The following is a 16,690-nucleotide window of genomic DNA, read 5'->3' as shown; positions in this document are numbered from 1 at the left end:
CAGGCGGACAGGAGGGGAAGGGCCAAGTCAAAGAACATGCCTGATGGTCCCATGGACAAAAACAACAGTGAGAGGACTGAATGTGGGAGGTGGGGATGGGTAGGGTAGGGGAGGGTAATGGGAGAAAAATGGGAACAACTGTAACTGAACAATAAAAAATTTAAAGAGAAGAATCTTCTTTGTGCAAAACGCACTGCATCTGCAGTGATATTTGGGGCAGCTTCCACCACCCAGTCTTAGCCCTTGCACACAAGGTTTTCCATTCAGTGGATGCTTTCTGTCACTGACCAAAAATGTCATCTTTCCCTGCTCCCTGTCTCACGGTTTACACTCCAGCTTCGACCATCTGTATTTGGTTCCACGGCCCACTAATAGTTTCACGTTTGTGCCACTTTTCAAATCCCTTGTCGGTAATAAGAGCTGGGCCCTTCCCATTCTCTTGGATTTAGACTTGTCATTCTTTACATTATGTTACCTTCTTTACATTAGCTCAGATGCACCATAACCAGTAGTTTTCCATTTGTTGTCACTATACCAACTTCAATCTTCAAGGCAGGGTTAAATATCCTTCTCTTTTCTTCCACAATTTCCTTTGAAACTTCTACCATTGCACTTGTCCCACGTAAACAGAATTTTCTTTTTAAGTATCTAATGTTCCTACTGTAAACTTTTGATGAGTTTGCTAATTCACTTGTGCTTACCTAGAATTTAGTACTTTATATATGTGATAAATTCTTAGAAAATACTTGTTGGAGTAAACTGAACTGTCACCTCACTAAATTTTTTCAGAAGTCCTCTCAATGAAAACATTTCTTTGAAAAATGGGTCTCATTACATGTAGCTGAGGTCCAATGCATATTGCTGAATGCAGTCTTTTATCCCAAGCATGTACCTTGCCTTTGACACTAATTAGATCGAATCCGTTAATAAGATTGTCATGCATATTTATGGTACAATAGTAGAAATAAATTGTTACTTTAATAGAGATACTTCAAATTAATTGTATATTTTCTTTAGTTTGTTCATCCTTCGATATGGCAAGTAAAGCAATTGAGTATTCATGTCTTTCAGAATGCATTTAGGGAGCAATTTTAAAATGTGAAGTGCTGAAATAATATGCATTTATCTATTTTCCCCTTATCTAAGAGCTCAAATTGATAACTCACAATATCAAGTTCTTGGGAGCTAGCACTATGGAAATGCATAAACAATAAAGAACATAAAACTTTTTCTAATAAATTGCCCTTTGAAAAAATTTAAATTATCTTTAAACCCTGAAAGTATATGTGAACAACAAACCTCATAATATTAATATCTTATGCAATTGGCAAAGTCCCTTCAAACATATCATCAATTTATTCAGAATGATATCTTGGGTATTTTTGGATCTTGTGCTGTGCCCTGCTAAGAACTGTGGCTACAAAGATGAATAGGATACAGTCTCTACTACCCTGAAGTTTTAGTCTAATTGGAGAGACATTGGATGATCAGCATTAAGAGCAGTAACTGCCTATATTGGGATAAGAGGGTTGACCCTCAGGTAATCCTAAGAAATTTATGGTACCATAAAAAAACAGTACCTTTTGAGTTTTAACAAATTTAGAAACAACGGCCCCAGAGCCTGAAGCCATAAGCAACAATTTATCAAATTTTCAAAAGAGACAATGGCCCTGAAGCCTGCATCCGATTACAGAAGTAAATGGCTCCTGGAAAGAAAGGTTGGCTAGTGGGAAAAAGTTACCATGCAAGAGAATCACAAAAGCAAATGTAGACAGTTTATGCAAAGGGCTATCCATGGGAGTGTGACTCTTAACCAAATTGTTTTTACTTATGCTAGTTTTACTGCTAAATTTAATCATACATATCATTAGGAGCTGTGTAAGATGTTCAAGCCAAATCACTCTTAAGAATCTACTCCCATTATTCAAGACCATACCCTCTGTGGATACAGAAGTCATTAAACACTTTAGCCCTTTAATTTTTTCACTATTATTCCATGCTGAATAACCATGCAATCTTTGATTATGATCAGGCTTCCCTTACAGAACTACTACCGGGCAAAATTTAAGGAAAGAAACGGTGCTGGCGAGGCCAGCATGAGCATCCCCACCTCTGTAAGAGCCGTGTCTGTTTGTTGCTGCTGACAGATGCCATTCCGATGTGAACTCTTTTAATGTAAATATGCAGCCAGAAAGGCAGGGGTCCAAAATGCTTGTGAAAAATCACTTTCAGTTTCTGCAAGACTGAAGACTATAGCACATCTCACAACATCGAAGAAATTCTGGATGGTAGACAGTTAGGCCGAATTTGGGAGAAAGTACCCAAGTACCTTTTCTGGATGGACGGCTTATTCTCGGTGTAATCTTAGAAGACTTATTTTCTGTATATCACTACCTTTATCGACAAAATAGAAACTATGTTATTTATCTGGTAGAATTAGAGTGAAGATATGCAGCTCTTTTAAGCAGAATGGAGTTTAAGGTAGGGAATAGTTTACACAACTACTGGTAAGCCCAGAGCAGTATGTTCTAAGATCTAGCTAAGACTTCCAGAAAAGATGGGCCCCTCTGTGCTACATTCAGGAAGTTGGGGGATTAATAAGACATTGCTGGAGGTGTTGTCTCCAGAAATGTGTCGTTGTCACTACTGCCCATGCATCAGGGACCCACCGTGTCCTTATTTGGTTCTAGTACCACACCCTACTGTTGGATCATCAGCCATAAGTGGATGGCTCATTGGTGTGCAGTGATGACATTTTCTCTTTTTATAAGTGGACTACAAATTCAGGTTTTGTGAGATTGCATTTGATTAACAGAACATCAATAATATCCATAACCTCAGTCACAAGGGAGTCAGTCTGAAGAATAAAATTAGCTTCCTAGATTTTGTAATATGAAGAATAAGACAAAGGCTGAATACACCAATCTACAATAGTAAATAACAATCCTCTATTTTTAATCTTTAAAACTTATCAAGACTGAGTAATCAACAAAGGCCTTATAACTGTAAATGCATATAAATTAAATTTTTTAAAGATTTTATAAAATGTATTGGGATGGCAAAAGATTGGGATTAACCTTATTGGTTAATGAAATCATACAGGTTTCAAGTGTACATTACTATGAATGCTCATTGTGTGTGCACCACCCAAAGTCCAATTGTCTTCTATCACCACATAATTGGTCCCCTTTTACCCGTTACTACCTGTACCCCCTTCCTTCCCTCTGGTAACCCCTGTACCATTCTCCATATCTGTAAGTTTCAGTTTTATATCCTACATATGAGTGACATCATGTGGGTTCTTAATTTTTTCTGCCTGACTTATTTCGCTTAGCATGATAGTTTCAAGAATGCATGAGCAAACCATCAAAAATTCTGCCTTGACTTACGAAGGGAAAGAAAAAGTGTAAAGGGGCCCCAGGCAGAAAGGAAACAGAAGCAAATTTGCTACATGGTGATCTTACAGTGTATTTATTTATTTCCATACTAGTTCTGTTCGTATAGCTAGAGAGCATGATTAAAATATAAAATGAGATGGGGTTTCAAGTCGCTGCTGCTCCTGTGGCTGAGGAAACTGTCCTTAGAAGGATGGTGTGTGAAAAATGAGGAAAGAAACTCGGGACTGCTCTCACTTCAGATCTATGGAAAGGCGGTGCAAGGAATACCACAGAAAGTGGTGGAAGAAAGCTGAATGAAAATAAAGCTGTGACCTCAAAAGCAGCAGGATTCAATCCATATGGGAAGTATAAGTTTTCCATCTGCAGAATCTGTAAAAATTCTGTGCACCAACCAGGTTCTAATTATTGCCAGGGCTGTGCCTACAGAAAGGGCATCTCTGCAATGTGTGGGATAAAAGCTGTGGATACCAAAAACTACAAGCAAACGTCTGTCTAGATGTATTGATGCAGTTTCTGTTTTTCTATATAATTTTGCTTTCTGCTTTAAATCTTCAAAGTATATCATAGATGTTCAAGTTACAAGATAACATGTGTAAGACAATGCAGTGTAAGCCCAGGGAAGTTGATTGGTACTCATTCTTTTACTCTCAAGAAGTTCTGAATAGCAGCAATGTATCTGGTCTGCCTTAGGAGCATCTGATTGAACTAGAATAAGTGGCAAATTTAACAAAAAAAACCCCCTATTGTCCCAGTTCTGTGTGCACTTTTTATTTAATGGTATTCATATAATTCTTATTATCCTCTCTCTTTACTTTACTTATAGATATTGCAGAAGTGAAAAGGAGATTATTATAATTTGCTCAGAACTTGGCATCCAGATTTATAATCATCCCCTCATTCCGTTGCTGGTTGCCTAGTTCTTAGAAGCAGCAGTCCCTTAATTAATAGCAACTTCCCAGGGTATTTAAGTATCTGAGACCATTAGAGCTGAATGGTTCCTGAGAAATCGGCCCAGGCCCAAGTCAAACACAAGTTGTATATATAGTCTTTTTAGAAATTCTTCCTTGAAGCCATAGTTCTAATACCTTTCATATGAGAATAGGAACACCAGGGACACCACAGATATATCCGAACGAATGCACTGGATTTCAGGAAAACACATGCTGCGCACATGACCTTGACTTCACACTGTTATGAAAGCCAGGAGAACAGGGCTCATTAGGAAGCTGTCTAATGGAAACAAACCACACTTTGGGAAAGCTCTTTGAAGCAAAAAGTGAAACTTCATAAATGTCCTCCCCCTGCAAATAAAAAGAAATAAGTAGAACAAAGCAAACATTTCGATTCTTAACATTCTTAAAATATATGTATGTATCTTCCAAGGAAGATTCTGGGTACGCTACCTTCAGAGGTTCAGGACTTCTGCTCTGGAAACCTGCGGCCTGCCAGGGGACATAGAAAGAGTGTTCCCTAATGTCAAGAATGGCATGTCTAGGTACCACTGTGAAATGTGTAGAGTAGATAGCATGAAATGCATAGTACAGACATTGCCATTTTATTTTAAAATTACAAAAAATAGAGAATTAACTGTATACATTTTTCTAAATAGTGTCCCTGGGATACATTGTTATTAATATACAGAAAGATCACAAAGATAATATAAAATAAATAACAATAGCTGTGCAGACAGGAAAAAAAACATAAAATAATGAACTCAGCTTCGAAGTGTGTGAAGGAACCAAAGCATAATGTGCCTTATAGCCATAGTAAGAACATGAATTCCCCTCTTTAGTCATTAGGAAACTTCTGGGATTATTTTAAATACAATGCAACTACTCATATCTGTGTATAAAACATGGTTTAGGGTGGGAGTGGGTGCCCAAGGCAGAAGGTGAGCAAGAAGATGGTCAGGGAGATGAGATGGGTATTTGCAAATTACTAAATAAAAAACATAACAAAATGATGTGGATGTGAGGAAAGGTTGTGGTAATGGTAATGGGTAGAGGAGATTGTATGTATTCTGTGATATAATTAGATATATTCTATACTTAGATCGAGAAGATATTGGAAGTAGATGATTGGAAGCTCAGAAAAACTTTGGCTGGTGGAATTATTCATAGCCATGGGGGCAAGTTTGGGGGAAATGCAAAGGGTTTAATTCATGCATTTTTATGTTCACCTGCCTGTAAGATTTTCTATTAGTAAATAGTTCACGTAGTTAATTATGTAAACAAGTGATGCCTGAAGAAAATATCTATTTCAGATATAAGTATTTGTGAGTCTTTAGATATAAGTAGCAAATAATGCCATGGTTATAGGTAAGGACTTGCACATAAAGCTATACAGAGGAAGCAAACCAGAGGGTGGAATGCTCCAAAAAGTCAGCTGTTTAGTCTAGGAAGAAGGAGACCCCCCCAAAAGACTGAGAAGATGTGACCAAAGCTGTGGGAGAAAATATGAGTGCAACTTGAGGAATAATCATAGGAGGACACAATGAGAAGGCAGCCAAATGCAAGCCTCACAGAAAAGAAACACGCCCATGCTTTGGATCTTGGACTTCTAAGCTCCAGCACTGTGAAAGAACACGTTTCCTAAGGCAGCCAGACTGTGGTATTTTGCTATGAAAGTCCCAGCAAACTAACAAAGAAAGGCTCTGGATCTACTTTGGCTTCTCCTTTCCTATTGCTCTAAAGTCCCCCATTTTGCCTCCTGTTGGCGAGTACTGCAGTTGACTGAGGGACTGAGCATGCAGCCTGCAGGAGCAGAGTCCCCTGTGATTCAAAGCAGAACAGCTGAAAGCACAGGACAGCACACGTCACAGCAGCTCTACATGCCACGCTGTCATCTTACCCCTGTGTTAAACAGGAGACAACCAGAAGCTCAGACGGGTCAAGCTACTCACCTGAGATCACAGCCAATTCTGCTCCAAAGCCCCTACCTTAACCAATACAGGCCAGCTGTTGTTTATGAAGCTCCAGGACTATTGAACGCTGATGGTTGAACAACTTACCTTTGCTACCCTTTTGACCATTGTCAGTGAAAACTCGGGTTATGATAAGGAATGTGGTAATTGCAGAACAATAATGGTAACATAAAGCATCAAGGGTGTGTGTGTGTGTGTGTGTGTGTGTGTTGATACATAAACCCTTCAGAGTACTTTCCCAAACTGATTAAATTAAGTCATGTTTCCAAGCATTTGAAATAGCAGTGTCACATTGAATGTTATGCTTTGTTTCTTAACAATCTTTTGTTTTCTAATTGCTATGGTAATGTACATTTATTTAAAGTAAAACTCTGTGTGTGTGTGTGTGTGTGTGTGTGTGTGTGTGTGTTTTAGAAAACTTAACAGCAACCTGTACAAAATTACTGGAATTAGACATACTGTAGGGTAAAAATCATATTGTTTAAATTGCGCCTATAGGCATTTTGTCATTTCTCTTCTTTACTAACTAGATTATCTACTTATATGTTTCTGCTCATACATCTTCCTGAAATCATCAGCATTAGTTTTGCTACAATTAGTAGATAGTAAAATGAAAACCAATAAGCTGGTGAGGACTGTATAAAGAAAACAGCTAGTTGGCTACGCAGCTTTTCCACATCCCATCCAAGAATCTGAATGGCTTCCAGAAAGCATGCCGATTTTAAGTGCTAAAATCAGACTCTTGCCCATAACAGGCGACCCGAACCTACTCTTCTCTGAATTCCCATAATTAATCGGGGTCTCCTAAGTCATGCTTGAATGGCAGTTCTATTACCAATAATTCCAGTGATTTGACCATCATACTTTAAAGCATTAAATGAGATATCTAAAAATACACTGAAGTCTGTGATATAAGTTCAGAGAAGTTCTTATTTTGTGACATGTTGTGCCTATTAATGAAAACTTCATTGAAGTACATGCTCTAACCCGTGACAGTACTGTTACAGTCAGGCTGTTGCTTTAAAAATTGCATTTTAGAACAAATGAGTAGCCTACTAAATAAATAATTCTATACTTCATCCAATTATTTTTCTCTAGTGTTTCTCTTCCACCAGTGTATAATTTGTAATATATCCTGACTCTCCTTCTTTTACTGAAAACTTTCAGACTCTAAGGATTTCTGATAACTCTGTAATAACCTTGAGAGAAAAGCTCAAATGGTCTTTCACGACTTAGGATCCTGAAGATGTATCACCTTTTTAATAGGATCTCCTGGTAGTTTTGCATAATTCATGCCTCACACAAGACTTTAACAAGGAAAAATGCATGGTCTATATGATATTTTGCTAGCATTCTTCATATTGATTGTCTACTATATTTTATGTCTTGATTGCAATATTTTTTTAAATAATTCACTTTAAAATGGTAGGATTATAATATCAAGAGTGACTCTGAAATCTATCTGCTGGGCCTTTCATATGTGCATACTCCAATTCTTTTTCATTTTAGGTTACCCAAAGGAGGCATTTGTTTTTTATAGTTTTTTTTTTTAATTTATTGATCTGAGAGAAAGAGAGAGAGACATCATTGTTCCACTACTTTATGGATTCATTGGTTGATTCTTGACCATGGTGGGTTTAGCTCTGACCAGGGATCAAACTTGCAACATTGGCATATTGATATGACACTCGAACCAACTGGGCTAACTGGCCCAGGGAGGCATTTCTTGATGCTACACAATTACATAGTATTAAAGAAGTCCCTCTGTCAACAGAGGTTCATGATCTTTTGTCAGGTATGCTAGAAAGCCCTTGCTTTCACTAACTCTTACTTCATACCTTCCCTGAAATCTAAACATCATGTAAAAGCAAAACTCATTCTCAGTGAACTATTAATCATGCTGAGTGAGCTATTGTTACATCTCCTCAATATGTAATTTCAGTATGATGCAAGTAAATAATTATGCAATAAGAGGCAAGTGATATTTTTAGCAATAGTTTAAGCATGTATCACATCTCATTTTTGAGGAGAAACAATAAAGCAATCACCCTAAACAGAGAAGTGAAATGATTTTTAAAGTAAATGATTTTTTTAAATAAACTTCAAATTTTCTGCAATCAAATTTTACTAGTTCAGTAAGTCAAACTTACTAGTTTTGGTTGAAGTAACTTTTTTTCTCACTTTATAGTAATGGACAATGTGTGGAAATAGTGTAAAATATTTGTCCATCATCTTTTAGCCAGCATTTTTCATTGTGAATACATTTTCTTTTAAGTTTTCTGGGATTCAGTTTTCAGATAGACTTATCAGGAATCAAAGAAGATAGGGTGATGTTAATTAAAGGCTAATTATAAGACAATTTAAAAAAGAGAACATGTCTCTGCTCATGTATATAATTCAGCCTTCACTGAAATATATTTAAGCACATTTTCTAGTTCAGCTAACTGATTTGATTCCATCCAAATGACCAATTAATTCATCCTTTATCTACTGTTCAATTATAACAGTGTAATTTTTTTCATCCCTTAACAGTCAAGACAATCATAAACATGAAAGATCCAGGGAATCTGTGCAAACAGACAATGAAAAACCATCAATGAGAATAGTTATGTTCATCTTCTTTTAAAGATTTTATTTATTTATTGTTTTAGACAGGGAGGAAAGGAGAAGGAGGCAGAGAAACATCAATGTGGGGTTGCCTCTCATGCGCCCCCTGCTGGGGACCTGGCTGGCACCAGGTATGTGCCCTGACTGAGAATCAAACTGGTAACTCTTTGGTTCACAGGCTGACGACCAATCCACTGAACCACACCAGCCAGGGCTAATAGTTCATCTTTTATGCAGCTTTTTGACATTTCTCCTTGTTCAGATGGTTGTATTGTTAAATAGAGACAGTCTAAGATGATACGATTATGTGAATATGTGGAGGAAGTGAACAAAGGTTCAGCTCTGAAGACACTGCTGCCCTTCTTCTCCTGTTTTGGCATACAAGAGCACATTCTGACCTTAGTACAATGTGTCATATTAGTCTAATGGCAACAGAAGTACTATCCAAGCTTAACATGCCAAGATACAACTACTCTAGGCAACATAATTTTCAAAGTTACTCTTTTAAAACGTAATGTAAAAAGCACATTCATCATATTGGGAAGACTAGTTATTATATCAATAAGATAACATCTCTATTTTATTTGTTTAATATGCTTTGTCAAGATAGCTTTATAGATTATTGCATGAAAATTCACTGAGCTCCTTTGGGAAATATACAAGGAATTTCAACCTGAAAATCTGATATATTTGTTTTAGATTTGTTTTAAAGCAGTTGTTCTTCCCCAGGGTTGATTTTCCCCTCCAGGGGACATTTTGCCATGTCTGGAAATATTTTCTGTTTTCACAACTCAGAAGGTGTTGCTGGCATTTAGCATGTAGTAGACGGGGATGCTGAGGAACATCGTACCGCACACAGAACAATCTTCTCATAGTTGTTCAGTTGAAGAGGTTGAGAAACCCCATTGAAGGGAGTCAAAAGTGGCAATGGCATCTACCCTTTCAGAAAGAAAAGTTACTGTGTAAAATGTAAAATATTTTCTCCCCTTAAAAATCATGTTGTCTATGTACTCAGATGTCCATATAATTTCTAAATCAAAACTGTTTCTCTGTCAAATCACTGTGGATCTGTGCTAAGAAAACAGGGGATTATATGACTTTTTGCTATGTGACCAAGTTACGATTTAGTGGCAAGGTTGAAAAATTCTGAAATATTGCTTTCAGAAGAAGCAAAGAAAGTTTTCTTGAAAAAGAACCATCATTTGTGATTAGATCAGGAGGAATGGGTATAATGTAAGTGGGAGAAGGAAAAAAATAGATAAAACAATTCATTTGAGAGGTACATCCTTAACATTTTGAAATAGATGAAAATGATGACAAGTATGCTCATCTGTAATACCCTGTCTAGAAATACAGTGAAGATAAAATAAGCTGATGGCACCATGATTCAACAACTTAAGTCTTAATGTTCTAAGTAGCAAAACTATTAGAATCTACTGGCTAATATAGATATGTTTTGGGATGTGGAGGGAATGAAAATATCAGTTAATTCTATCAGTATTCTAACCACACTTCAGCGGAGCACTACTGTAAATGGTGCCAAAGGACACACTTGGTCTATTTAGGGTGCTCTAACTTTGATGGACTGGATAAGGTAATGAAGCAAGTGTCCATTTGTATAGTTGGCATTTTTTAAGGATTAATATTATTATGGGTTTTCCTCTCTTGAATAGTAGAAGGAAAGCTTACATTAATGCTTTTAGCTTTCAAAATATCACAGCTATTTTTTCTAAATCAAAAAAAATAGAATATCACTGGTCAAGTTGATCCAATTAGCAGAATGTTTTAAATTTACAAGTGCGCCTTGCTAAATAACACTACCATGGAATCAAAAATACTTAGGCATTCAAGTTGCCTTCTGGCTGGATCCTCGTAAAATGAATTCATTATAAATTAACTCTCTACTTCTGATAGGAATCGGGACCCAATTCACAGGTGTGTGACCTATGTAGTCACATGGATACTGAGCTTCGTTTAGTACTCTGCTGTCACTCGCTCACAGTTACTCACGGTTTTAAATGAGGGACTCTGCATTTTCACTCTCCACCAGGCTCTGCACATTTATGCAGCCAGCCCTAAGGGGCATCCTTGGGAAAAGCAGCCGGGGAAGAGCTGGCTCTGCTCTCATGGGCAGACGCTAGCAGAGAAGCCTCCAAAAGCAGAGGTCTGCATCCTGGCTGCAGAGACCTGCTGCTGTAGTGTGTGGTAACATTCATCGGATCAAAACATTTAGGCTCCTTATCCTCAGTACTATTGACAGTTTAGGTCAGAAGACTTCCTGTTGAGGAAGTTGTCCTGAGCCTTGTAGGGTTTTTAGAAACATCCCTGGCCTTCTGAGAGTTTACACAATTAACAACAGCCTTCCCTCCACCTCCCAGTTTGTGACAACCAAAAAAATATTAGTATCTCCAGACATTGCCAAATGTCGCTTGGGGACCAAAATCGCTGCCTATTGTGAAGCTCCATTTTGTAACTTATTATCCAAACCAAACAAATCTTAAAGTTGAAAGGAAAACTATTCATAATTACACTGGGAAAAATACTGTGCTGGCCAAAGGTGAAAACTGATCACATTACCTGTAAGTTACGCACAACCAGGGGTTGGAGAAAGCCTCTTTCCCTGGGGCAGAGTGCCAAAATGTACTCAAATTGAAGGCATAATATACAACTGGTCTTTCATGCCCATACATTTAGTGAGTAGAATTATTTTACATTTCAAAGAGTCAAAGTGTTTAATTTAATTGGAATGAGTTAGAGAGTTAGAGACTTAGAGAGAATAACAGGGAGTTATCTTCAGATTCTTTGAACCGGCTTGCAGAAGCCATTCTAATACAATGGGATCTGAGGTTCTCACAAGACACACACAGGATTCATGTAATTCCCTCGTTCCCCACACAGAGGGGACCTGTGTTTTCTTCCGTAACACATCTGCCTTGCATTATGTTAGACTGCTTAGAAAGCTAGTAGCAACTTTGGACATAGTGTATTTTTGTAAATCTTTTAACCCTACCCATTGGCAAATATAGCTGCTGTTGCTGTTTCCTAAAGACTCTAATTTATAGGGCTTAATCACTACCTTTTCTGTCTCCCATACCTTTGAGGGTTAGATTGCATTGTCAGCAAATATGTCTCAGGAAAATGTTACAGATTTCCAAAATATCCAACATAGAAAGAATATATAGTTTTTGATATAGCCGATATCTGCATAGACTGAGGACAATGATAAAGCAGTAAAAATGTTACAAAAATATGATACTAGACATCAGTTTACATTTTTGCATTCTTCTCTGCCTCAACAATTGAAAGCATGAAAGAAATTATTTCCCACCCAAGCAATTCTTTATGCTGGTCCATAAAGAACAACTTCAGGTTTTTCACTATAAGAAAAAATGCTGTGTCATTGTTCTTTTGATAATATTATCTTATGATATTTACAGCAATGAAAGATTTTTGTTAAAGGAATATTATGATTTTTATTACTAATATAATACTCTGTTTTTACTGTAATAAAATTACTGTTAGTCCACTATAATTTTAACTTATTTTTATATTGCATCATAGAATATTTATACTAAAAATATAACGTTCTAATTGCTAGTTTATGAGTTTTTCAAAGCAATAGGGTTTTTACACTTTGAATAATGAATTAAATTCTATCTTGAAAATATTAGTTTTTATTCTGTTGTCCTTTAACTATAAATAATAATTATCAAATGGTCTAAAAATCTAGGCTCTATTTGATATCACTGTGCAGCCTCGATTCTTTTAACAGAAGAGATCACAGGAAATAATCTGCAAGCGTTTGAGTCAGTCATTGGACTTGAAAAAACTATATTTTAATAATGAGCCAAGTTGACTGATCTCAACTTGAATTTCCTGACTGTTAATTGTACTATGAAATTCAAGGGGGCCTTTTAACAGTCATGAAATTCAAGGGGGCCTTTTCTATCACCCAGCAGCCCTCTTCTATTTGCTTCAGTTCATTCATAGTGACAATTTCATAACCTGCCCAAGTTCTACTTCAATATTCTGAACTCACCTAGACCCATGTCAAATATTCTACCTTCCCTCCTTCTGGGGTTCTGTTGTTATTGTTATAACAACCCTCACCCTCAAACTTAACTATATGTGGGTGATGTGACAATTCCTTTTCAAAAATGTATGCTTCCATTAGTTAGATTTCACTTGTCCTACTATTTGCAGTATGTTTGGAAAAGTGGACATTAGAAGGGGCCAGGTAGACTTCAGGACTTGCACGTCAATGGCTCTGTCTCTGTTTCTGCCCTGCAGCGTGGTCACTATACTCTTGATCCCTCTCTCTAGCCCTGTTTGCTCTCACTCTCTCCACCTTACTCAGGTAAAGATGGCTTCCTGGGTTACCCATGACTTCACTGGCTACGACTGCATGATGCAGACCATGCCGATGTTTAAGGATGGATAAATTTGCTGGTACATTTTGGGGTTTTACACCTTTAGGCTGCATGGCTATTTTGGGAAATTCCTCTCTTTCTCAGTGTCCCTACGATGAATGCTTCCCACTTTGGGTGAGGTACTTTCCTCATGAAAAATACCATATTTTCCAATGTGTAATGCACACTCACACTTTGTTGTGCATTATACATGGGATCGTTATATCCATTGTTATACCCAAGGTATGTACTCATTATATCCATTTATAATGTGCATCCTTACTTTCCCCTTTAAAATTTTGGCAAAAAAAAGTGTGCATTATATATGGCAAAATACGTGCATGTGTTCGCTGTTTTTTTTTTTTTTTTTTTTTTTTTTTTTCTGAGGTGTACCATTGCTAAGGCCTCTGACTCCTCCTATCCATCCTCGCTGCTCTGGTCACAACTTCTGAATGTCTTCCCACAGAGCTCTGCTGCTCTGAGCTGATGTGTCATGACTTACAAGTAATGTTAATTATAATGATGTCCCCTGCCTTCTAGTTCTGCTGAAAATGCAACTCAGTTTATAAAGCTTTGGTTTTCTGTTGCTTAAAATTATTCTGTGTGGTTTAAAGGAGGAAAACCAGAAAGCATTAGAAACAAATTGCCTCTATATCCACACATCAGAAGTCCCTTCATTGACTTTTTTGGAGCCAATTATATAATTCAATTTTATTAGCAATAAATGTAAAGACCGTGTTCATTATAAGAGTGACGGTAATCTTTCTCTTTTCTCTCTCTCTTTGCCTCTCTTCTACCACCCTCCCTTTTTTGAAGGATGACATGTATATTTTGATAAATAATGAAATGAAGAGGGTATAATTAATAAGATAATAAATATTGAATATTTGGATATACCAACAAAAATGCAATAAGTTAAAATGCATTAGATTTAAATGTCATTGGAGTAATTTATTAAATCAGAAGAATCTAAACATTTATATTTTAGCTTTGGGAAAAATAATATTTTGTCATTTTCTCTGTTTAGTAAACATTATAAAATTATTTTTATTGTGTGCTCTCTTTGAAATGTGTTTAGTTTGGTTTAACATAAAATGTCATTTAAATTAACTTGTCAAACATATATTTTCAAGTGAATAAAAAAACACTGAGTTAGATGCATTAAATATTGAATATTAATAAACTGTGCCAACCTTCAAAATGAATTACCAACATGAGAACATACACAATATGTAGTATATGGGAAATATTATCTGGATAATTTTCTCATGTATATTTTGTCTGCTACACAGAAATATACTCTAGATAATCGGAATTATATAGAACACTGGTATTATTAGAATTCTTATTAAGCTATTGAATCTGAAAAATTACCTTTCATTTCCTATAAAAGAAGTTCAGGTTTGTCATGCTAGGAATTACTTTGGTTCAATTTATTATAGATTTCATTTGCTTTATTTTTTAATCAATTGCTAGCATATGTTCTGTTTTGAGAAAATACTGAACAAGGTATGCACTTAATAAATATTGCAGACGCTCAGTCTAGTACTCCAAATCTTCAGGCCAGCTGTGGTTTCAGAACTCTGATTTTTCCATATTTTAGACAGACAGATACAGATATGATTCACATAACACTTCAGTAGGATCTTGGCATTATACAGTAATATTCTGAAATAAAATTCCTGAAACAAATATACATTAATGGAAGTTAAAACAGTAACAACAACAACTCTAAATTCAAGAGCTTAGTCTCAGAATAATCACGAAGCTAACCTCTTGTACAGCCTCATGGTTATTCTGACCATATTTGGTCATTTAAATAAGCTATAAAAAATCTGATTGCAAAGCTTTATTTTCAGAGTGGTAGATAAAAATGTAGGCCTGAGGTGTAAGACATTTCTGCAGTGTACAAATAGTTCAAAACACATTTTTAGACAAGAATAGGGATTTCTTTAAAAAAATTTAGTGCCACCCACATATCAGGAGAGGGTACATTGCTTTAAGAGATAAAATGAAAATTTCTATAATAATATATACATATGACTTCAATTGCATGTATAAGATTTGGGCTGGCTAGGTCTGTCTTTGATTTAAGAATTAGCTTTTGTTGCTTTCTCAAGTCTTCTAAGCAATCAGAATTATGCGCCCATTAAGTGTAAAATGGTATTATAGCCCTTGGGATTAGGTTTATTTCTTTCTTTTAGAGGGGGGAATATATGGCTAACATAAATAAGACAGTTTGTTCCACTATGAAATAATATATATCAAAAGCATCAAATGAATGGTAAAGGTGATGAATTCTGGAAGAATTTAGAGGTTAGAAATGAGAGTGACACCAGTTCTTTTGGTCCCCTCATGAGTCTGTTCTCCCTGTATCCAAGAAAGATTTGAGTGTGAGGGAGGGAAGGATTTGGATGTCAATAGATCTTAAAGATCTGCAGCAAGTCACATGAGGTATTTGTTTTTACTGAGGATTGTATAGGCTGTGTATGTGGGTGAATGGGTTTGTACCCACATATGTAAGAGGAAGAAGGAAGGATGGAAGGAAGGAAGGAAGGAAGGAAGGAAGGAAGGAAGGAAGGAAGGAAGGAAGGAAGGAGGGAAAAGAAAGAAAAGAAAGGATCTTTTGTACACTGCCTATGAGATTTGAGAAATAATGCTGTGTCAAGGAATTGTGGTATACATTATGGGATAAAAATGAGTATTTTCTTTTCTCCATTTCTTTATTCATTAATGCATATAATTAAATATTGTGCATCACATATAGTGCTAGGAACACAATAAATGGTGGGAAAATATGCTTACATTTTTCGGAATGTCCCACATGCCTTTTAGATCAAACTGCCGTGTAGCAGCAAATAGAATTTGAGTCATATACCCAGAACAAATGAAATTAAGTTCAATTTATGGCAAAAGGAATATTCAATACAAGACAGTTATTTGTGATTTTTATGTCTTCCAATTTTCTTATAAGACATAAGTCCAAGAAAATCTATGTCCATTAATATTACAATTTCTAATTATCCATCCTTTTTTTTTTTGCCAGAAAAGGAATTAACTTTTTCTTGTGAAATCTACATGCCAGTTAGCAAGTTAGCAGTTTACACTTGAAAATAGCATCTGTTCACTTTTATATTATTATAGATCAATTTTCCTTGGTTACAGACATTCATGTAAATTTCTCTCATAAGTGTTTCCAATGTGATGTATTACACATTGTGATCATATATAATGTGTGTTGTTTATTACATACATTCTGACTTAAAAAATAAAGTTCGTTTAAAAATCTTTCCATAAAACTAAAATACTGCCTACACAGTATCTTTAAAAAATATGTATATATCATATTTTAG

The 16,690-nt window shown here is 36.1% G+C and overlaps 1 pseudogene; it reads left to right on the top strand.

The window, feature by feature from the left end:
- Window positions 1-3,588: 3,588 nt before the first annotated feature.
- LOC114514994 lies at window positions 3,589-3,999 on the top strand (annotated as a pseudogene).
- The last annotated feature ends 12,691 nt before the right edge of the window (window positions 4,000-16,690 follow it).

The sequence above is a fragment of the Phyllostomus discolor genome, chromosome 2 (genome assembly GCF_004126475.2).
Source record: "Phyllostomus discolor isolate MPI-MPIP mPhyDis1 chromosome 2, mPhyDis1.pri.v3, whole genome shotgun sequence".
Taxonomy (NCBI): Eukaryota; Metazoa; Chordata; class Mammalia; order Chiroptera; family Phyllostomidae; genus Phyllostomus; species Phyllostomus discolor.
The sequence above is the reverse complement of the archived record's forward strand: the minus strand, read 5'-3'. Positions and strand labels throughout refer to the sequence as shown.